The sequence below is a fragment of the Amblyomma maculatum genome, chromosome 10 (genome assembly GCF_055883805.1).
Source record: "Amblyomma maculatum isolate TAMU_Amacu chromosome 10, ASM5588380v1, whole genome shotgun sequence".
NCBI lineage: Eukaryota > Metazoa > Arthropoda > Arachnida > Ixodida > Ixodidae > Amblyomma > Amblyomma maculatum.
In genome coordinates, this window is record NC_139353.1 from 82,900,912 (window position 1) to 82,924,342 (window position 23,431).

At 45.4% G+C, this 23,431-nt stretch overlaps 1 long non-coding RNA gene across 1 annotated transcript; it reads left to right on the forward strand.

Annotated features, from left to right (window-relative positions):
- The first annotated feature begins 14,760 nt into the window (after positions 1-14,760).
- LOC146176887 (uncharacterized) lies at positions 14,761-22,573 on the forward strand. The gene is made up of 3 exons (XR_014701230.1): positions 14,761-14,887; positions 16,979-17,181; positions 22,078-22,573. It is a non-coding gene; the product is annotated as an uncharacterized LOC146176887 (long non-coding RNA).
- The last annotated feature ends 858 nt before the right edge of the window (positions 22,574-23,431 follow it).

Below are 23,431 nucleotides of genomic sequence, written 5' to 3' on the forward strand. Positions count from 1 at the left end.
CGTAATTCGGAAAACTAAGCGATGCAGTTTCCGGAGGAGAAACTGCACTTTGCGAACTTACAAAAAGTCCTCCTCGTCGCCCGTATAATATGATTTCCGTTTTAGCTGAAGGATTACCGGTCGAAGCTTAGATTGACACAGGAGCTGCACTTTCTGTTATTCATGCTGATTTGTGCCACCGTTTGCGGAAAGTAACGACACCATATGATGGACCTGAACTTCCTGGAGCAAATGGCGTCCCTCTGCACCCTTCAGCAAAGTGTACAGTTCGAGTTGTTATAGACGGCGTCCGCCACCATGTGCAGTTTGCTGTGCTTTCACCGTGTGCGCATTTGATGATTTTTGGATGGGATTTTTTGTCAACCACTTCAGCGTTAATTTCTTGTGGCGACCGTGTCATCCATATGACAGACAGTGATTGTTCATCTGACATTTCTGCACGGCATCATTTCCTCATTGCCGCAGATGATACTGTATTGCCTCCACAGTGCGAAACACTTATTACCGTTTCTTCCGAACACATCAGTGACGGGGATGTACTCATCGCACCATATCATCGTCATCTTGCACGTGGAATCGCCTTCCCATCAAGTCTTGTACGATTCCGCAGCAGCTCAGCAATAGTAGCTGCCACGAACACTTCCCGTGAATCCCTCGTGCTGACTAAAGGAACTTCCCTGCCATGCATAGTGCATGCTCAACCTATATCACAGATGGTGCTCACTGCCCCGCTACCTCCGCAACGCGATTCATCGCAAGTCTCTCTTTCCATGCTGTCGAAGACAATCATTCCGAACCTCATGCCAAACCAACGTCAAGAATTGCTGCAATTGCTTCAAGCCCACCAAGCCATTTTTGATGCCACTTCCCCGCCACTGGGACGGACTAGTGTTGCACATCACCGCATCCTTACCGAAGGTAACTCAATTGTACGCCGACGACCTTATCGGGTTTCTCTCTAGGAACGAAAAGTAATGGAAGAAAATGTCAATGACATGCTCCGTCGCGATATTATTCGTCCATCAACAAGCCCATGGTCCTCCCCAGTAGTATTAGCTAAAAAAAAGGACGGATCGGTACGATTTTGTGTTGATTATCGCGCACTCAACAAAATTACCCGCAAAGACGTCTACCCGATGCCGCGTATTGATGACGCCCTTGACTCTCTCCAAGGTGCCGAATATTTCTCGACCTTGGACCTCCCCTCAGGTTATTGGCAAATACCTATGCATGAGGACGACAAAGAAAAAACCGCTTTCGCAACTCCTGACGGACTTTACGAGTTTAATGTTATGCCCTTCGGCCTTTGTAACGCACCCGCAACATTTGAAAGAATGATCGATACTGTACTCCGTGGCCTCAAATGGAGAACCTGTTTATGTTACTTGGATGACATTGTTATCTTTTCGTCAACATTTACCGACCATCTCACGCGCCTGAATGAAGTCCTCACGTGTCTTGCTTCAGCGGGCCTTCAGCTCAACACCAAGAAGTGCCACTTTGCAGAGAAGGAAATTAAAATATTAGGACATCTGGTTAGCCATGACGGCATTCGCCCAGACCCTGAAAAAATAACCGCGGTCTTGAACTTTCCTCGTCCGCAACGGACTACAGATTTGCGCAGTTTCCTCGGCCTGGCGTCCTATTTCCGGCGATTTATAAGACATTTTGCAACTATTGCTGCGCCACTTCATGAACTACTTAAAGCGCGCAGCCCTTTCGTGTGGACTGAACAGTGCAACACTGCTTTTAACGACCTAAAGCACGCCCTCACATCAGATCCAGTTCTTGGCCACTTCAGCGACAGCGTTCCTACCATCCTGCACACTGATGCCAGTGGTCACGGTCTTGGCGCTGTACTTCTGCAGCGCGATGCAACTTCACGTGAGAAAGTGATTGCCTTCGCCAGTCGGACCATGACTCCAGCTGAGAAAAACTACACCATTACCGAGCAGGAATGTCTCGCCGTCGTCTGGGCTGTTCAAAAGTTTCGCCCTTACCTGTATGGTCGGCATTTCACAGTTGTGACCGATCACCATGCTCTTTGCTGGTTATCTTCACTGAAAAATTTGACAGGCAGACTTGGCCGTTGGATTCTACGCCTGCAAGAATACCATTTCGACGTCGTTTATAAATCGGGCCGCCAACACCAAGACGCCGACGCTCTTTCTCGCTGCCCGGTTTCAGAATCAGCCTGCTGTTTTTCTTCACAATGCATTTCCCCCTCTGACCACAGCCGATCATCGCTTCCCCCGACGCATATCACTGCAGTTTCTTTTGACGACTCTGAGAACAAGCACGCTATCCGTTCACAGCAATCAGCTGATGCCTACTGCAGGCCCATCATCGACCGCCTTATCGGCGCTTCGAGCCCACCCAACGCTAGGCTTCGCCGACAGCTTCGCAATTTCAAGCTTGAAGATGGCATACTACGCCGCTACGTGTATTATCCTGATGGAACTCGCTGGCTCCCAGTCGTACCGCGTGTGCTTCGCCCACGTGTACTAGCAGCTTTCCACGATGACGCTACCGCAGGTCACCTTGGTTTTAACAAAACATACGACCGCGTGAAAAGACGATTCTTCTGGCCTGGCCTGTCTACCACCGTAGCTAAATACGTGGCTTCCTGCCACCTGTGCCAACGTCGCAAGTGGCCGACTTCTTCCCCCGCTGGTCTCCTACAACCCCTTCCCTGTCCCGCCACACCATTCGACGTAGTCGGCATCGACTTATATGGTCCCCTACCTCTCTCCAATGGGGGTAACCATTGGATTATAACAGCTGTCGACCACCTTACACGCTATGCTGAGACCGCCCCTGTACCGACTGGTTCCGCTGAAGAGGTAGCTAATTTCTTTTTGCGGTCAATTGTATTGCGTCATGGCGCTCCTCGGGTGCTTCTAAGTGACCGCGGGACGGCCTTCTTATTGACAGTCGTATCCGAAGTTCTTCGTGCGTCATCCACCCTCCATAAGACAACCTCAAGCTACCATCCCCAGACTAACGGTCTGACTGAGCGATTTCACCGCACCCTATCGGATATGCTATCCATGTACATCACACCGGATCATCAAAATTGGGATACTGTTCTACCATTCGTCGCATTCGCCTATAATACTGCAGTACAACGGACTACCGGTTACTCCCCATTTTTCCTCGTTTTCGGCCGTCCTCCCACTACAATCCTCGACACTTCCTTCTTCTCTACGCCCGACTACTACTCATCATTACCAGCCCAGTTCTTATCCCGTGTGGCCAGATGCCGTCATCTTGCCCGTCTCAACACAGAAGCGTGCCAGCAGGACCACAAGAGTCGCTACGATTCGAAACATCGCGTGGTCTCTTTTCGTCCTGGTGACGAAGTACTGCTGTATACACCGCTGCGCACCCCTGTCCTTAGTGATAAATTTCAGCACCGCTATCTTGGTCCCTACAAGGTAATCAACCAAACTTCCCCAGTAAACTACCAAGTCACACCTGTTGATCCCCCAGCTGACCGACGCCACCGTGGAACTGAAATTGTTCATGTATCTCGCTTGAAGCCGTTTGTGCGCCGCGGTACATCGGTTGGTTAGGAGCGGCCAGGCTGGCCGCTTCCGACCCCCCGGGCAGATTGTGTGAGCCCTCCACGGATCTTCTTTCATTTGTACATACCATGATCTTTGTCTTCCTCTTGTACATACCATCATCATCGTCCCGCGGCGCCGGCTCCGGCGCGCGCTTGGGTTTTCTCCAGATTAAACGCTGACACGGCATACCTTGCCTTGCCTTCACGACCTTGCTGTCTGGACCTGGCCTTCTTTCACAATACTCTTTTGTTTCGTATTTATGTAGAAACCTTGTGTTTAAGCATAATACAGATAGATGCAATTTATGTCTATCGTTGGCAGGCTGCGATGAGGTGGCGGTTTTCTTTGGAAATAGAGACAGCATTTGCAGAATAGTGGATACGATAAATCGCGTAAGATTACACGATTTTTGGTTAATTGTGGAAAGAGCCAGGCGTTTTGACACACGAATGGTCATTAATCGTAGAAGATCTTGCCAATGTACCAATGTAATACGGGCTACAAGCCCTGTGGGATTCTAATTAGTACGGAACCTTTTTGGCAATCGCTGGTTAAAGAAACAAAGGAAAAAGATGCTGAATGAAAAACCACGCTTCTTTTTATGTTTCCTAGAGCAACAGTCTGTAACATTTTCCTTTCTTTTCTGATAACCAACGTCTGGTACGGGCTGCAACAGCTGTAGTGCTCGCGGAAAAACGTGTAGAAGCTACATCACGTTCTTGCAGCCTCTATTTGGGCCTCCAAGTGGAAGTGGCCGATTCGGATGAGTTTGCTCAGGCGCGTCAATGTATGGGGGAGGGGGAAGAGGAGTCTGGGATTTACGTACTTGTTCGTACACCAGATGGTAAACAGCTTCACGTTTCTCATTACATCAAGATCCTTTCTTTTTTTTTTTTTTTGAGCACCATGCGCCAAGTCAGCCTTTGGCGTGCCTTAATCGATTTTGTTATCGGAACGGTGTATATGACGAAAGGAATATGCGTCTGCATTTTAAGACGTGGTCTTCGTGTGAGATTTCTGACTACCTGAATTTCAATGGATTAACTAAGCAATGTTAAGCGACAAGCGACAACAGAAACGTATGTGACACCTTCTTTCGGAGCCCACGTACAGGGGTTTATACTCTGGGGGCCAAAGCAATAACGCTTTGAAGAATAAAAAGAAGATGCAGGTCCTACCGGCAACAAAACGTTTCTTATTCAAGCTGCACACTGGCCATTGTCTGCAAAATGTTTCCAAGAAAAAGGTGGCTTTTTCCTACCATGGGAATCCAACTACCTCTTCTGTAAGAAAACCAGAAACAATAGCTCATGTATTTTTGCTCTGCCGGAAAGTTGTTTATTTTTGGGAAGACATGCTGCAAAGGACTATTGAAAAGTAGTTATTACACATTTCGCATGGAATTAGACTTTTGCCAACACATAATGAAGATGGTTGCAATTTAGATCTGGTAATCCTCGTGGGCCTCAATTGTATATGGCGCTAACGAATGGCTGAGTATCAATGTGATATTTATGTCCGTCCGGCACGCATGTGATTTCGTGAAGGTATTTATAGGTTTATTAGAGGTTTTGAATATCTCAAACGTGTGCCTCGGACTGGTTACCAAGGTTACAACCCTTGTTTGCGCTAAGAAAATTTTTATCGCGTCAAAGACATGGTGTTGGAGGGAGTTTTTTTTCTGCGATGTATTTTTATGCATTTTGAGCGCAATTAAAGCTTGGCAATAAACAAAAGAGGCCGTAGTGTAGTGTTTAATGTAACTGTTGTGGAGCGTCAGGGTCGAAGTTCGAATCCCAGCTTATGCTTCCAGTGCTTTCTTTCTCAATTTTTACCATCTTTCTTTTTTCATTTTTCTCGCCTAGCCGTATTATTTTATAGTTTAGTATGTTTACGCTAGCCTGGCGTCACGTTTTTTTTAGAAACGAGGGCCGCAGGCCATACAGAAATTCCGGAATCAGAGCGCAGCTCTGATTCATGTCGGCCAAGCCTTGACAATAAACCGGCATATCCAATCCGGTATGAAGTTGATACAGAAGTTTTGAGTAGGGTACTGCCATCAGCAGGGAGCACCGTGGATCTCGAGCCAGCGAGAGCTGTGTCAGGGACCATGGCCCTCCGCAAGATAACCCTATTGTATCCGGTGGACCGTAACACCTGTACGGGCAAGCCTCCCAGCTCTCCTGCTAGGACAGGCATGTTTTGCGCGTCTACAGCCCTATTTCAGACGTTCCTCCACCAAGTCATAATCAGCCGGTTCATTACTACACGCTTTTGTGGGCAACATTTTAGGTGCAACATTTCCTCGCTGAACACAACAGGTCGATTGCTTCTTGTTTTCGTGATTCAATAAGCAGGTACTTACATCATGCACTGCCTCTCGACAATAATGACATTAACGCTGGTTTGGCTCAGAGCGACAGTCAGCAGCACTATATCCAGGTTGCTTAGAAATTAGGCACCATGCTGACGGTCTCATTTATGGAACCTCCTATTTCTCTTGGCGTCCACTTCGAACGCGGTTTTGAACGAAGAGCAGTTTTTTTGTCAATGGGCCTCCTGGAAATATTTTGTAGCCTCAGCCAGTTTATCCAGCGTCTTGCACTCTCTTCCCTGAAGGAAATTCGTTATATCGCGTAGAGTTGCTTATAAACTGTTAAGCCACAATGAAGCCACGCAAATCATTGAGCATTGCAGCCGTACCCGACATCTCAAACCCCCGATCAAAAAGACTCAGATGAGGACCGCGTATTGTTTGCCTGTTTCTTTATCATGTGGCTTATTTTCACGAAACATTTCGCGATATCTTTCTGCGGTGAACCTAAAATGTCGGAGCAGGGCTAGTTTCACCTTATCATGATCCATTAAATTGGTTCGAGATAATCGACCGAGCACACGGGGAGTATCCCCAGGCTGTAACCGACGCTTCCTTGGGCCAGCTGTACCTTGGGGCGTTACGCTGAAACCGCTAGAGGGATGCATCCAAATTATCGCTGCGATCATCAAAAGGAGAAACCAACTAGCGTGGGCTAGCTGCTGCTGAGGGTCCGGCGCGGATTCTTGATCACATCCACCAGCTTCAGCGGGCCTTAATCAGAGCTTCGCTTCCCGCTGCTACGCTTTCATTTGCGTGCCCTCGTTTCTGTTCCTTCTCAGCGGCAACCCATGAACGCAGCTGGCATCCCTCAATCACAAATATTTGCTTAACTAATCGAATCGTTTAGTGTGCTCATCGTATACGTATCAAATATTTCTATCAAAATTCTATCGTTTCGTCTTCTGGAGGACGCGAATGTGTCGTGAATTTGAAACACGTCTGCAAATACAAAAGGAAACGCTATCATGTGCAAGTTCGGGTGAAACAATAGCTCAAACAAGAAACGACGAAGCAATGTTTATCACTTAAGGGTAAACAGTGCTATTGCTGTTGTACCCTTGGAGTTGATTAAGAAATGGAACCCCAAAAAAGCAACAAACTACACACGTGTACATCATTAGAGGATAAATGAAAGTGTTCACTATGCAGTTCATGAGCGTCCCAGGTGAAGGATGGATGCCATGCAAACGGAGAGTACGCGGATTGGAGGACTGCGATGCGTCGCTGGCGTTGCCTTGAAGACAGCGCTAAATGGGACACAGGTTATGTAGGCATGGAGTGGTTCACAAGAAGGCGCCCGTGGACCGCCACTAATGGCCCTAGGAACTTGACATTAGCAGCAGACGTGTAGCCGGGATTAATGCAGCCAAACCAAGGGGGCGAATGCCACGCTTGAAAGACACGTTCGAAGCGACCATTCTTCGTACTGGCTACTCTTCACCGTCGTCACCTTCCAAGCCTTTTTCGCACGTGCAGACATGTATCGCTGGGCAGGCACGTGAACAGAATCGCTCTCGACCCACCATATCCGCCACACTAAAAAATATTCACGAATATTCGTTTTGCACCTCACACATGAGTAATTATGAAGATGTAAATTAGAGCCATCGAAATTAAGCGACTAGCTTACATCAGTCGAAACATCATCGCCTTGCACCCAGCAAAACCTAACCCTCCTCTACAGCCGCCTCTCCAGGTATGGCGCCAACATGAGCGCAGTGAACGGCGCTCAGGCTTCCGCTTTTCTCCAGTGGAGATTCTGCAGTGTCCTCGTAGTTTTGTCGCTCAGAAGACTGACACCGTGCCAGATTTCCCGAGGAATGGGACATACAACTTTATCACGGTAAATTATATAATGAGCGACTTCGTAAGTGAGCAGTGTTTTAAGGTACTTAAACCGTGTAGAGGAACAAAATCGTGTGTTTAGTATTGTCGGCTTTTGGTATTGCTTTGTGTTTAGAAGTTGATGACAGCCACTGCAGTGCATACAATGATAGAGTGGCCGTTAAATGTGCGGGGTCATCGGCAGCGGATAGTTCGTAGGTTCCGTATTTCATCCCACGAGAAATCCTTCGGTCCCAATCTGCTGCGTTCATATCTTTCTTCCTCTATTCTGTTGCTACTGTTGCTACTGTTGTATGAGTTTTGTACTTACAAGCCTTAGAAGATTTTTGTTAGCTATCAACTTCCGGATTAGTGCTTGCTGGCAAATAAATTTTGTCCATCTGGGGACCATTTGCTTACTGTGGGGTAAATTCCATAGCTCATTACTGTCATCCAAACTAAAATTTGACATCCCCTTTTTGAGCGAGTACTTCTACTAGGTAGAAATGTTTGGGTTTTGCATACTTCTTGCGAAAAAATCTTTAAACCCTTTTTTTTTTTCAGGAATTAAGTGACGGAAAAATACAGTGGCTGCTCCGGCCGCTTGCTTTGCCCCTGTAGCCTTTGGTCTTTGGTGCAGCTTGCAGTTCGGTTCACAGCTCGGTTTACAACCAGTGACCTTCTAGAGCAGAATATGGGCTTGTGCAGACTAATACTCAGTGTCTCGTTTCAAGAAATCCCATTGTAAGAGTTGGTCACCGTCCATGTGCAGAGGAGCAAAGATCCATGCACCCGGAGACTTTAGGGAGTGCGCCCTAATGTTTACTCTTGCCACATGTCGGAACATGTTCCGAGCCCCAACTACACATAGGATGACCCACCGGCACCAATGCCCAGCGCTCCTTTCCTTGTGCGGCACTTCTGTTGTATGGTGACGGCACTAGAGAAGGGAATGACTGTATCGACCCTTAGAGTAGGGACCCGCGACAACATTTCTACTGCGGACCATTGCTTATACTATTCACATTTTCTCTACATCGTATCATCTCCCGCGTCCTTGGGAACAGTAGTCGAGCGCCGTAACCACTGCGCCCCCCCCCCCCCCCCCGCCGGGGTGGCGCAGTGGTTACGGCGCTCGACTACTGTTCCCAAGGACGCGGGATCGAATCCCGGCCTCGGCGGACGCTTTTCGGTGGAGGCAAAACGCAAGGCGCCCGTGTGCTGTGCGATGTCAGTGCACGTTAAAGAACCCCACGTGGTCGAAATTTCCGGAGTCCTTCACTAATGCGTCTCTCATAACCTGAGTCGCTTTGGGACGTTAAACCCCACAAACCAACCAACCGTATTATCTTCCGATGGTAGGGGAGGTGCAACGGGTTAATCATGGACAAAGAATCTGCGTAAGACATTTAATTATCAGCATCGGCGCTCGGACGAGCTAGTGTAAACCATGCTCCAGCGCCCCATCAGAGCGTCAGGACGTGCGTCGGCTTAACGGCCGCGTATACCATCACGCTGTATGACGTGGAACAAAAAGGTGGGCATTCGAGCATGAGGTGTAAAGACCAATATTTTCGGCGGCTTCATTCGTGGTCGTTCGAAAACCACTGCCAAGTGTTTATTTTCATTTCCGAGCGCGCTCAGGGCACGCCAGCGGATCATTATCAGCGGCTGCGGATTATTATTGCACGTTGTCTTGTTTTTGAGGAAACAAATAATATCGGGCTAGAGCGGTTTCTCGGTATGCTGAAAAACAAATATTGAAAAATTGCCACACGTGTAAAATGACACCAAAACTATATTTTGCTCCCCAAGCAGGACATTATGCTGGTGACTTGACCTCTCATCCCGTTGAAAGCTTGCAGCCTCTAAAACACTAAGGTTAAAAGATAAAACTAAGACATAACATCTACAAAACATGGTATCCGTAAAAGAAATATCAGGACACTTATGCCTGCATTGACGTAATTGAAATGTCATCATTTCCATTTGAAAAATATTGCTTTGGAGTTTAGAGAACAGAAAGGATTCTAAGGGATCGGACACGGTAGCTTGCTTATCGGTGCTATGACACAAACAAATTTGAGGGACAATTCTCCTGATAAACAGCGAAACAAGACAGATTGTAGAAAACGGAACGAGACGAAGCGAAATTCATCTAAGGGGGCTCTAAAGTTTGCGTATACTCAGAGAAGACCAACAGCAGCTAAATTTGTTTTTTTTTCGGTCCCTCAGTACACTCACGAAGCATTTATGGCTCGTGCTTTTTCTGTCTCTTCCACATGGCCGGAATTAAAGCCAGCTCAATGGAAGAGACATGCCAGTCTTATTTGGTGGATTGTTTAACGTTTCTCTACATGACTCAAAGCCACTGTAATAGAATTGCCACTGTAATAGAATTGTTTCTTCTGTTGCAAAGGTACCAGCACTGAAATTCTCTGGAAGGCTAATACAGATTGAAAAGCTTTTCCCTTGCAGTTATTTTTGCCGCTGAAAATTTGGTTCATAGGCCTCCCACTACAGCGATTCAATTAATTTTTTCTGCAATAACGCTTATTCAATTATTTACATTGCTGCTGCCGTACACCTGGACGTGGTGCTTGACACGAAATTGTTTTTCTGCCTCTCATCTTCTAGCCCATCGTCATTCAAGCACCAGATTTGACAACTCAATTATGGCAATGCCATGGGGAAATTGACTGCACTCATTATTATAACGCTCTCGTAAGAAAGAGATGATAAATCGCTCTAAATTTTTAGGATTCAAATTCAGTACATGTTAACCTTGACCTTTCGAATGGGAGGCCGGCAATGAAAATGTTTCTTGTTTTTTATTCTTTATTTAACTTTGCATAACTAGATTTCTGCATATGATTCGAAAAAGTTGACCTTGTAACATGAATATAAAAATTCATAAAGCACGCTTCTATGTCCCAGAGAGTCGACCGCCCATGGACACTGCATAAGTTGTCAGTCTTGAAACAAATATTGCGTGATCGCGTTTAATTCACTCTCCATTAAAGAGGTTTTCGCCTTACCTCACAGCCTTTGATAGGTTTTAATCCAAAGGTGCTGGAAAATCAAGATATTTGTACAGCATGTTATGACCAATGCCAGGCAGCACAAGAGCCCGGGCCAATATTGTCAGTGAGTTGGCGAAGATCAGCCCTATGTAGGCCCAGCGCTGCCATCCTATGGCTGGTATTGGTTGTGCCATTCTATAACACGTCCAACACTGGCCCTGAGGATTCCATTGGTAACCAATATTGTTCATACCTAATTATAATGATAACAACATTGGCCCGTCATATCCGACGCCCTCACAATATTGTTGGTACCATTATACAAGGATGGCAATGATGGGCCTGGATATCCGGCGTATCACCGGTGTTGGCGCTGCCATGAGATAAGGATGGCTATAACGGACAGCATTAGCCGTCAGTCCACTGATGTTGGCCAATATTCGACATATGCTGGACAATAATGTGAGCTCTGTTACAATGGCCCGCCAATGTCAGATATACACTGGCATACCTTACATATCAACGGTATTGGCATTGCCGTTTCATAAGGATGGCTATATCGAACAGCGTTAGCCATTACTCCACTGACGTTGGCTAATATATGGCATATGCTGAACAATACTGTCAGTTCTGTTACCATGTCTCGCCAGATGCATTGGCATACACTTTAGTGAACATTGTCTTGTCTATTTCACCTACTGGTCAATATTAGATGCAAATTAGCATGTGGCTGGAAATATTCCGTGGGAAACCGCATTAGCGTGCTTTTGCGGTTGGCAAGCTCATTTAATACTTGGATTCGTTAACGGTGCTGTTATAATCGACGTTTTCAAGTTACCTTTGCAATTTTAAATGCTTTGGAAATCTTGTGTCTAAATAGTTATAGTTCCACGGTGCTAGTTTCCGTCGTGTTTGCTTTAATCCCACCTAGCTGTTGTTGATGTTGCTTGGGATTACACCATGATCTTTTACACTAGATCTTCATTGACTTAAGTTGGTACTGTAATCAATCCACATGTATACTGTGACGAATTTGGAGGAGACCGACGATCGGTCAACGGCGTCAAATATCAATAAGTTCACCGTTTGCTGGTCCGTCAGGGCGGCGGCGATAAATAGCTCCACGCTGACCGGGAGATTAGAAAGAATCAAAACGACATGTCATATATTGTGCATAGGCAATGGTTGCTATTTTTTGTATTCTATTCGGTAATGGTCTAGGTTCTTCCATGGCTGCTCCCGTGGCGATTCCTGCTGCTCTGAGTGAAGAGAATGCCAAAAGTTTTAGCAAATTTCTTTGCCCCCGACTGTATTAGTTTTAACAACAGTGGCTTCAAACAGACGATTACCGCAGGACACGCATGCAGTGCGATGCAATTAATGAGCGATAAGCGTCAGCCTATTAAGGCCCGTACGTGACTCAGATCGACAATGGCGAGCGCGCTTCCATCGAAATACACTTTAAAAATACACTGTGCGGTTTAAGCTATAGGAATACAAAGCATCGCAGCACATACTTTCGCTTAAACGATTTAACAATGGTGATCTAAATTAAAGCTGGGTTATTGAGCGGTAAATTAAACGTCGGTCCGCACATGCATGGACGTTCCCACATATGGCCAATCGTATCGACGCTTCCTGCTTCGTTGTCGCTCTAAGAAGTGAAATATTAGAAAAACATGGAGAGGAAACACTGCACGTACAATCTCAGTATGAATAATCTTAAGGTTATGCTGAAATAAATAACTGGGTTACAGTTTCACTTTTCTTCATCGCACTCGTTCGCACATTTGTTTTTTCTCAAGCGTCCGCTCTTGTTGACGACACACCGCGCACTTCTGTTCCAGTCCACTGATGGCACTCACTCGCGCCGAAATATGGACGCACTGTTCGATGCTTGCTAGGTGCATTGAAAACATCACAAACAAAGGAAGAAAAACATGGAGGCACGGCGCCAGCAACAGCGGCGCCGACTTGCCCGAGTGGATGCGCTCTGCAGGTGGGGTTGTCGGGTTACACGCTGCGCGATGCAATCCAAGACGCAGGCCCTGACGCTCCACGTGTGGTTCAAGGTGCACACGGCCGCCGCCCGGGCGGGAATTTACGACGCAATGCGTCAGCCGCTATACTTTAAGGCTCTATTTCTTTCATATACCTTTTGACATACGTACTCATTCCATACGTGTATAATCAAAAGTACGACTGCAATGACCATGGCGCATTAATCACTGATGGAATATCGGACACATGCGGTACTGGTAAATGCTCTGATTATCTTGAAACACTCATTCGACAAACGAGTACGCCATTTATTTGCTAAACAAGTCGCGAACATTCAAATCACTGCAGTGGCAAAAATGATCGCAGAACCAGCTAGAGTCGCCCGCGGCACGGCGGCGGGCCGGCTTCCACATTTCACAAGAACTTGAAACGCGAAATATATCCGCGTGGTGCTTTGTCACACTGAATTTCATAGAAACACAAAATAGCTTCGTGTAGCGGCCAGTATACAAGAGCGACAGCTCAGCAGAACAACATTTGATTCGACGCCATGCCAAGTGCATGGATAGCATCATTTTAGAATTTCTGGTTTATTTATTCTTTTTTTCGCACTTGTCTGTAACGTTTCTCCGCTTTTATTCACACCCCCAATTTCGCGATTCCGTCGTCGTTCACTGCAATACAATGCTTGCGCTACATATGGCAAGAAGGAATAACTGTAGAGTTCAAAAACTAAATAAAGCAGTCATTGTTTTACAATTAAGCTTAATTCGGTATCAAAGCTTATTTGTTCTCTAACTACCTCTGTGGTGGAACAGTTACAGGCGCGCGCGGTGAAGGTAGTTTTTTTTTTTTTTTTTTTTTTTTTTACAAATATTGTGTATGGAGAGGAGATACCCACATGTACACGGACTTGTTATCATTAGAACGAAAAAAAAAATGTGAAAGAAAAGACTGGAAAAACAAATAAAATACGAAAAGGTACAATGGGTATATTAACAACTGGATTACAATGACATCTTTGTTTCGCACACGCTCGTTCGCAGTTTTCCAGCGCCTGCTCTCCGTGCTGACGCACCGCGTAATCCCGTACTCGCGCACTTCGTACTCCTGTCGTTCCCCGGATCGCACTCTCTCACCGCATGCGATGCGAGCAAGGTCCGAGGTTGCATGCGCGCGTCGAAATCCACGCAGGTGCGCCAAAGCGGTGGACGGGTCGACGCACCACTCAGGGTCCAAGGGGCGGCCGCCGCCCAGGGGAAGGAATTGCGCAGTAATAAAAAGACGAACGATAACAGACTGGAGACTTCTTTCAAACATTTCCGGGCTCTCATAACAGGTTGCATAAAGAAATGTGCTTTTACCGCATTTTCTTGGCCAATAAAATATACGCTAGAAACTAAACTGCGAGAAAAAGACAAGCGCCTAATGAATCGGGCCAATAAACGACTAATCTAGCAGATAGAATGATGCTGACGGTGCGGATATATGAAAAAAAAAAAATGTAAGCGTCGTATGCAACTAGCTTATAAAGAGGTGGCAAGTCGTGGTACTGAGATGCTTAGCTCAATAATTTAATAATTTTCAACAAACTTGCTTGAAATCCTCATTTCAGGTGATTGAAATATTCCACTCGATTGAGCACCTATGTATGAAAGCATTTTCGTTGGTTAGCAAACTATTCGTAGTAGAACACAGCATTCACAAAATACAACTTGAACGGTTTGGGTGATGTAAACAAAACAGCTAGGCGCCTTTCCAGGGCGACGACGAGCTTCGCTGCTGGCACAGAGCCCTACATAGATGAGCAGCAGCAGCAGCGCATCGTTCAAGATTGGTTCAGGTCCTGTCATCTAGGAAACGCTTGCTAAATGGACGGTACTGAACCGAGACCATCGAGCTGCTGAAAAAGCGATTACAAAAAAGCTCGAAGGATGACGCGACAATCGCTTAGCCGGCACGACGGCGGCAGTTTTATTTTGTTTCAAAGAGGGCGCTCCGTTCTTTCTTCCATCCAACGGCCACTCTCGCTCGGCTCGACGTTCGGTGGCACCGCGCACGGAAAATGCTTCTTTCTTCAAGAAATATGCCATGTAAGTTTTCAAATTTTTTCCTTCAGATTTCATAAAGCGTTTGTGTATATTGGAGCAAAATATTAGCCTCTTAGATAGAGCATTTTTCAAATTACAAGCGTTGTCTAACATTTCATTGTTGCTGCAGGCTGCGTAAGCCATGTGCTAGGGAGATTTGTCTTCTTTTAGCATATTTCTTACGTTGTTAACTTTTCAAAAGTGGTTCTTAAGTGTGCGCGAGTTGATCCCGATCATTTTGCAGCTTATTTCTAGTTAAACCGTTACTGTTTTGCAGAGTACTAATTTCCTAAAGTAAACAACTGCGTGACATCGTAGCCCTAATAGCCAAATTCGGATATTCACGGCGTTACAGTGGCTGGAACGGCGTATAGCCGTCGCGTGGCTCGGCCGCTCGGGTGACCTCAGGCGGAGTCTGTGGATTACGGTCAAAAGCATATTTTCTCGTGTCTGGTGCGATAAAACGCTAACCGCATGAGTCGCGCGGCAACACGATGCGCAGTGCGCTGAGGACCGCTAAAGCATTGCCGCTCGGCGCTGTCGCCCAGGTTCTGGGTTTTTAGTAAATCGCTCATGATGCTGGAACCAGCTCGCGAGGCAGCCAATCGCAAGTCTTTGGGGTACTCACCTCCGTTTTTTTTTTTTTTTTTTTTTTTTTGCACGCAAAGTTTGTTTCCCTAGTCCGGTATGAGTGAAAATCCTGCAGACGCTCATTTCGTCTGATCCGTGCATATGTGAGCGCATCGAGACGGTTTAGTAAAAGCTTGGTAGGGTAGTATTGCAAAAGAAAAAAGGCTAGTGTGGCTAGATATTGCTAATTTTCGAAAGTTGCAGAAAAACGCCACTGCTTTCAATCATGTCTGCATCGTAGTGTAGTAGCGCGCCGCTGCGCTGGGACCATTTTTCTTTTTTGTGTGTGTGTGTGGGGGGGGGGGGGATCGACGTTTTTCAAGAAATTTCATCAGTGTTGCTGTTTAGTGCAAGAAACTGGATATAGCGTAACTGTACTCATTTCCCAAACGAAAAGGCGGCGCTAACAAAGCAATGCTGAAAACGCGTCTCTGTCGCTGAGGTCCTTCGCTCTGTGCGATGTGCACCAGCGGCACCGACAGGCGTTGGCGTCGTCGTCGCGCGATGCATCGCCAGGGATTGTCGCCTATTTTTTTCTTTCTGTATCGTTGCTTCCGCTGCAATAGATCAGTTGCAAAACCTACAAGTCAGCTTCCCTGTGCGGCAGACATTCCTGCACAATGGCGGCATAGACCTTAATAGTTGAGTACAGTGCTAGCACATCGCCTGACGGGTAGGGTAATTCCCGCACCTCTTGCCCATTCGTCACAGTATTATTCGCGTGTGCATTGTCGCCCCACTATTACCCTCTACGGTTAGTGTCCCTTTTCTAAATTTTCTTTCTTCACCCCTAGGGTGACAGTGCTCCCCCCTTTATTCCAGTGTTAAGAATGCCCGAAAACCTTTCTCTGACAATGGCCTGTGCGTGGGGAACTGCATCCCAAGCAGCGTGGACTGTGGTAGGTGCATGTACTGCACCTAACTATTATTCCTGAATCAGGTTCTGTCGCCACTGTGCACGAATTCCTGCCTCACAGGGAAGCCGACTTGTAGGTTTTGTAACTGGTCTGTTATAGCATGTCCAGCAGGGCCGGAGCCTTCAGTGTGAGTGATGGGTGGGCTCAGGCAATTTCTGTTCCAGGCCGGGTTCGGGTTTGTAGCATGAGGCCCAGGTCGGGCTCAAATTTTATGACCGTGCACACTTCTAGTCGCGTCGGTTGTGTAGCACACGTTTGGCGCCCGTGCCTGCTTTTAATTTTGTTCTTCGCACCATGACACTTTGCTCCAGCATCAAGACTGCATGAAACATCAGTATGCATTTTCCGGTTGTTATGCTAACTGATCGCCCCACCGCCCTGGCACAGCTATGTTATACCATGTGTAACATAGAGTTGCAATTAGTCCATTTTTTGAGACAGTTTTCAATTGAAATTATAGATTAACTAAACAGAGAAGAGCCGTGGTATGCTGTCATGATGATTTAGAGGCATCGATTTAATGGAGACTTTCTTTCCTTGCATTTAGGGCTCTTTGCTCTATTACGCCTGCAGTCCAGCTGCTCCACTGGTATCATCGCACTGCTTTTGCACAAGCAATCATCTGCCATCAAAGGGGTGCTGCCTGAATGTGAGGCAGACAACATCATCAACATTTTGGTGCTGCAAACATGTCAACAACTGTGGGAGCCTTGCCATGAAACATGCTGTGTGTAAGGAAACATTGCCTCGGTAGGTATGACACATTGCCTTTGTTTTGCATTATATAAAGGCTTTAAATGCTCTGCTGGCGTTTTACTAGCTCAAAACTTACTTGTTCAGATGTCTTGCCCACCAGTATGCAGAAAATAATATCCTTCATGTCCCTGGCAGTGCTTTAATAGCTGGTGCTATATTTCATTGCTTTATTTCAACAGTATGTGACTATTTCAAGTTGAGGCATGATTGAGTGAACCTGTGGTGTAATAGCACAATAACAGACATAGCTTGTTGAACTGACGAAGTAGTAGTCATTTGCGTAACATGGGAGTGCAGGTGCTTTCAGTGGTGGAATATTTAGCATACTTGATTATGCTTGCATTACAAGAATTCGCAGGAAGCCTGTATTGAGGTTGCAGAGAAGAAAGCCATTCAGTATTGCTCAGGTTATTTGCCTTCCACTCTCCCTTCATTACTGCTGCCTGCACTGTATGTATTTGTTCATACAGACATGCAGTTACTGACTGCTTGTACATTTCTGGTTGCCTACACTGGCTTCAGCCATGTAGATGTAATATTACTTTGATGTAAACCAGGCTATTTACTTTGCTCAAAGCGACAATTATAAATGATTCTCTCCCCAAGCCACTGAGATTCGCCATTAGCTCCCAACTCGCTTTATTCGCAGCTGCAATGAATTTATTCTGTAACCCTAGAGCAAGACCTTTGCAGAAAGGAGATCATCATGCAATACTCGTTCAAATTTTGTAAATTTTAGAGAACATTCTGTTTGTTTTTGCATATGCTTCTGCGTTCGGAAAACAGAGCAGACTTGCTTACAGCGCAGGAGGAGTGGGCTGCAAGACAAAAGGAAATTATTAGTGCAGCTGCTCATTCAGGCGTGCATTCCTTGTGGATTTATTGCTCTTATATATGTGCACCTTTGCCTGCATGCTTGCCAGGGCTTTCCCCATAATGGGTGGCAGTGATCTTGCCGCCTACCTCTCAGGGGGACTGCCATTTTCGAACTACCTGCCCACAACCAACTCACCTCCTGGGCTTCAAATTTGTCATATTCAAGGATGATTTTCTGTGTTTGATGTTACCAGTGACGCCATTTAAGATACACAGTGTGCATCATTGGTCCATTAGTTTCATTTCGGGATGTTGTCACCCCTTATATTCCCTACTCATATTTCTTTTTCTACATCCCCTTGCAACTGCCAAACGAAATAAGACGTATAAAACTGCCAAACTCCCGCAGTCTCTGAATGCTATGTCAAGAACAAAAAAGCTTTTGCATGTCTTAATAAAAGTATAAATGATCCCCCGATTTTTTTTTTATCGTCATTTCTAGTCAGACGGTTTAGTGAACTGCCACATGACCAAGCAAATTGTAACTTTAGGTGCACTGAGGAGTCATGCGTTAGAGCAAGCACATGGATCTTGTGTTGCTTATCTGCTTAACTCCAAATATCCTCCTTTGTCAGAAAAGATATTTTTTTAGAAAACTGGATGCGCCAGAAGAAAGCAGATTGGATTCTTAGCAGCATTGTTACTTGTTACACGTGCGTTCCACCCCTGTATACATGAACTCGGCAGAATTGGGTCGAGTACGTCTGTCGAGTGAAAAACCAGTTGGTGGGTTCATGTATACACAGTCGGGTCGAGTAAAATAGGCGGCGGAGCGGGTCGCGTTAACTCGCTTGCAGGGGGTAGGTTAATTCGTTTGACCCGCTTATCTAAAGGCATGTAGACGCTGTCCAGTCAGGAAGTCTAATTATGGGGAACTCTGGGATATGAAAAAGCCTCTGGAGCGGCGACGAGCGTCACTCGAAATGAATGCTTTTTAGCGCTCATCAACGATAAAAAATAATCGAAGCTCTCGATAGTAAAAGGCAATGGGATCAAATACGAGTAAGAACTTGCACAATAACTTCGAATCTCGATGCTACGCTCTGCTACGATACTTACTCACTAGAAAGCGAGTTCATGTAGACATAGCCGGGTCGAGAATGATGACCTTGCTTACTCAACGCTGATTCAACCCGGTGCTGTCGAGTCCATGTACACAGGGCTATTGTACTTGCAATTTTAGGTGAACTCTCAGTTCGTGTATTGCACATTAAATTTGAGCGATATTGGTGCTTTTTTGCCTATGTGCTGTTTTGTTCTGCAAACAATACTATTTCTCCAGACACAATCTTATTCTTAATTTGAATACAAAATATTGTCCATTTTTGAAAAAAATATTATTTGTGAGGCTGTTAAGAAATTTGATTTTGAAATATATTCACAAAATAGCAATATTTTATAGATACTGAAATATAAATGTGTGCGAAACAGCTTTTCAGCTAAGGATTAAACTGGTTTTTCAAGGAACTTGTGATAGGGTGAAAGTGAAAAATCACTGTCATGCTAGATGTATCGTTTTTTATGATCCCATAGTCACATCAAGCATTGTATTTTAAGGTGTGCTTAAGCAATGAAAATAATATTTGGCCTCAGATATTCAGGCAGATTACTATTCTCTATACCAACAACTACTATGAATTGGTTTGAAGAAATCAGATGCCCGAGCACCACACCTGGTTCCTGGACATAAAATCACCCATGTATGCCTAACTGAATATAATCTTGCACGTGGAAGGGTGCCGATGGTATGGCCATATGATTAGCTGTTATGAGGGAAAATGCATACCTGGTAGGCTGCTAGCTGATAAGGAAGTACGATATCACTGTACTCAGATCTAGCATAACATTTTCCTGCCTATGCAAAGTAAATTTCTAGTACGTGCTCGATTGCTCATTGCAGGCTGACTGTAATAATTTTTGCTGAACAAGCATGCACTGTATGATTACTAGAACTTCTTGTTGGGCTTGCTCGTATTTATTTATTATAAACTGAAGGCGCCGAAACAATGCACGCACACAAGAAAAGAATGGGACAGAGTTCCACCCACAACTGATTTATTGTGCAGAACAAAGTACCTATATCTCACTGCCGGCACATGCGCAAGGAACACATTCAGCTGCATCACATTCAGCATCATGTAGTTTAAGATAAGCTGTGTTCAAGAAATGCTTTCTCAGAGAAAGAGGCTGTGGTATGAGGCATGGGCTTCTTGAACATATCCTAAACTACATGATGCTGAATGGGTTCCTTGCGCATATGCTGGCAGTGACATATATATGTACTTTATTCTGCACAATAAATCAGTTATGAATGGCGCTCTGTCCCGTTCTTCTTTTCTTGTTTGTGTGCATGTTGTTCTGGTGTCTTTAATTTATAATGAGCACTGTATAAAAACTATTCCTTGGTACATTACAAGTAAGGCAATTGTTTATAGTAGAATGCAGCAAGCAATTAAGCTGTGAAAACTAAAAAGCTGGAACTTGAAATGGTACGGTTATCTTGATAATATTATATGCGTACACATCCTTGAGAATATCTGCGATGTACACATCTCCCTCAGTAAGCTGATTGAACATAGCTTGAGTGATTCTGTCAGGGCAATTATTTCTTTATTCTGGCCGCAGTAATGTATGCGTGCCTGTAACTGGTGTACTGCAGAAAAATATTCTTTAATGTGTTCTTTAATATCATCCAGTTTTGCATGCTTAGTAATCCATATTGTCTATTGCAGGAATGTTCAAGAATTTTTTAAAAATTGAATGTTCTGGAGCCTGAACCGTCATATTTTCAGGAACTGTAATTCTAAATGAACACTAAGCCTCCACCTGAAGTTATCGGTTTGCCGGAAGCAGGTTTTTCCTTCCAAATATCTTTCTTTTGTTTCTGGAATGGATATTATTTTGCATATATGTTTATCATCCCTACGTCATAAGATGCTACATGCCCTTGCAGGCCCAGAAACCTGTCGCAAAGTGCTCTAAAAGAAGAATGTGTGGCAATAGGCCTTCAATATATACAGTAGAACCCCTTTATAGTAAAGCCACTGAGGCCAGCGAAAATATTTTCTATATCATGGTCTTTACTGTATCAGTGGTCTGTACTGACATGGTCCTGAAAGTGCTGTCTATTAGTTAAATAGGCACTTACTGAACACGTCTTGTTGCTTAATGAAAAAAAACAACCTAAATACCTTCCATCTCGCTTTTATCATCTCTTTGTGTGATTTTTTCATTATAAAACTTCTCTACATCTTGTGGAAGTACCTCTGAAGCTTGAAGACTTGAATATGAATGCAACCAAGTTCGATTTCATGTAAAAACTAAAGCCTTGCATGAAAATGGTGTTCCTTTTTGCTCTTTCTGTCTTTTAAAAGGCAGTAAATGATAAATTCGCATGGCACTCAAGTGCTGTAAGGCCTTACTCGCTGCACCTCCAGTTTCTGCCACCACTGCCTCATGATTTGTACTGCACATTGCAGTGAATGTTGACCCATTTCTTTCCCTTCCCTATTTCTTGCTGGACTTTTACTCCTTTACTTTCTGAATGGAACACGCCGCCTCCTTGCTATGTTTGTAGACAGCTTTACTTTTTCTTCTTCGCGCTGCCCGCTTTCCCCGACTGCTCCAAGGATTTTGTAAAGTAGGCTTCTTCTGACTGCTGCTGCGGCTAGTAGTAAAGCCACCTAAACGAACACTTGGGGTTATTGTTCTGTTTTCAAATACAAAAAGTCTTGGCCTCGCGACTCTAGGTAGTGCGCGGGAGTCGTCGCCATGGCCAGAAGCACTTTAACTGATTTTTACCAAAAACATCTTTACTACAAAGGGGGAAAATGTGCAGTTGCCTATGGAAGATGAACTGGGACTTCAGTTTCAGTTATATCAGAGGTTTTACTATAGCGGGGTTCTGTTTTTTGTACTCAATCGTATAGAGCACCCAGACTTCATATGTGTTTCGATAAGTGTTGAGAAGGTGAGTTTAGATTTTATGGTGATATATGCTTGTCTTCTGTGCAGATGTCATTTGTAAGACCCACGGGCCAATCTCCTCAACAAACTGTTCCTGAATGGTTGTTTCCTGCGGGGTGCCCAGCTTACTACCTGGGCCATGCGCTTCCCCCGCCCCGTCAACCTCAGCACTTGATCCATTGACCCTTCACTGCCAACTATCATGCTCAACATAGTCCACTGCCATTTTCCATCCATGGTGGACACTGCCCTGGAGTGCACCCATGCTCAGCCTCCTGTTCCTGCAACACCTCTCGCACTACAAGGCTATAGTGCATCAACCCTGCTCAACATGTCCAGCCCCTTCCATCATGACCAATGCTCACTGCACCCCATCACCTCTACCTTGACTACCTGGTCATGTGCTGCTTAGTGCCCTGTTTCCAATTACACCTACTAGCCTCTCCCATATTAACCCTGTACCCAATGCCTCCTGCACCGCATTTTGGCCCTCTGATGTCCTTGTGGCATGTACATGTATATGAGCTCTCAATAAAATGTTTTCGGAAAATATTTTGCTTGCCTTATTTAATTACATGTTTTTTATGGCTCCTTAGGGAGATGACATGCAAGGTGGTATTGGAAAATGACTGCATAAGAAAACTACAATTGTCAGAGTGACAGTTAAGCAAATGGCAGCAGTAAGGGCAAGGGTGAAATAATTGCATGGCTAAAGGTGGCTTAACGGTGGCAGTGCCAATGCCTCGTTAGCCAATGAATACTAGTGGCATGCCAATACGTGACACTAGGGGCACGGCCAGCTGATAGCCTATGTTGGCAGTGCCAAGACTGGTGCAATGTTGGCATATAAGCCGGACCAATATATAAAAATGTAATTTCTCAAAAAACCAGTGTTACGCCAATGTTGGTACCAATTTTTGTCGACGTTGGGCCGGGGTTGGTGCGATGTTGGTGTGCTGCCTGGCATAGCCACGAAGTAGTCATGAGCCAAAGAGAATTTCTCAGAAGAAGAGAAAGAGGAGCCACAAACTAGTGATATTGTGCTTCTCTGCATCCTCTTTTGCTCTTGATAAAAATAAGCCAGTCTAAAACAAACGACCACAGTGATCCCTGTGGCTGCCCTGGACACCGGGATCTAAAGCGAATGCAGTTCCACCAACACAACCACACCTGCTAAGAGCACAAAAGCACCAAGAGCTGTTCAACGCCATTTTGTGGTCATTGATGATCGTGGTACTCTTGTAACTGCACATGCATCATATCTCAAAAGTTTTGCGCCGTGCCGCGGTGGCAGAACCCCTCGGGCCGCAGAGTGCTGTGCCCAGGGATGAGGGATCAAATCCCGGTCGTGGGACAGCTCTTAGGTGCAGGCCCTGGAGCAAGGCGCCCGAGTGCCGTGCTT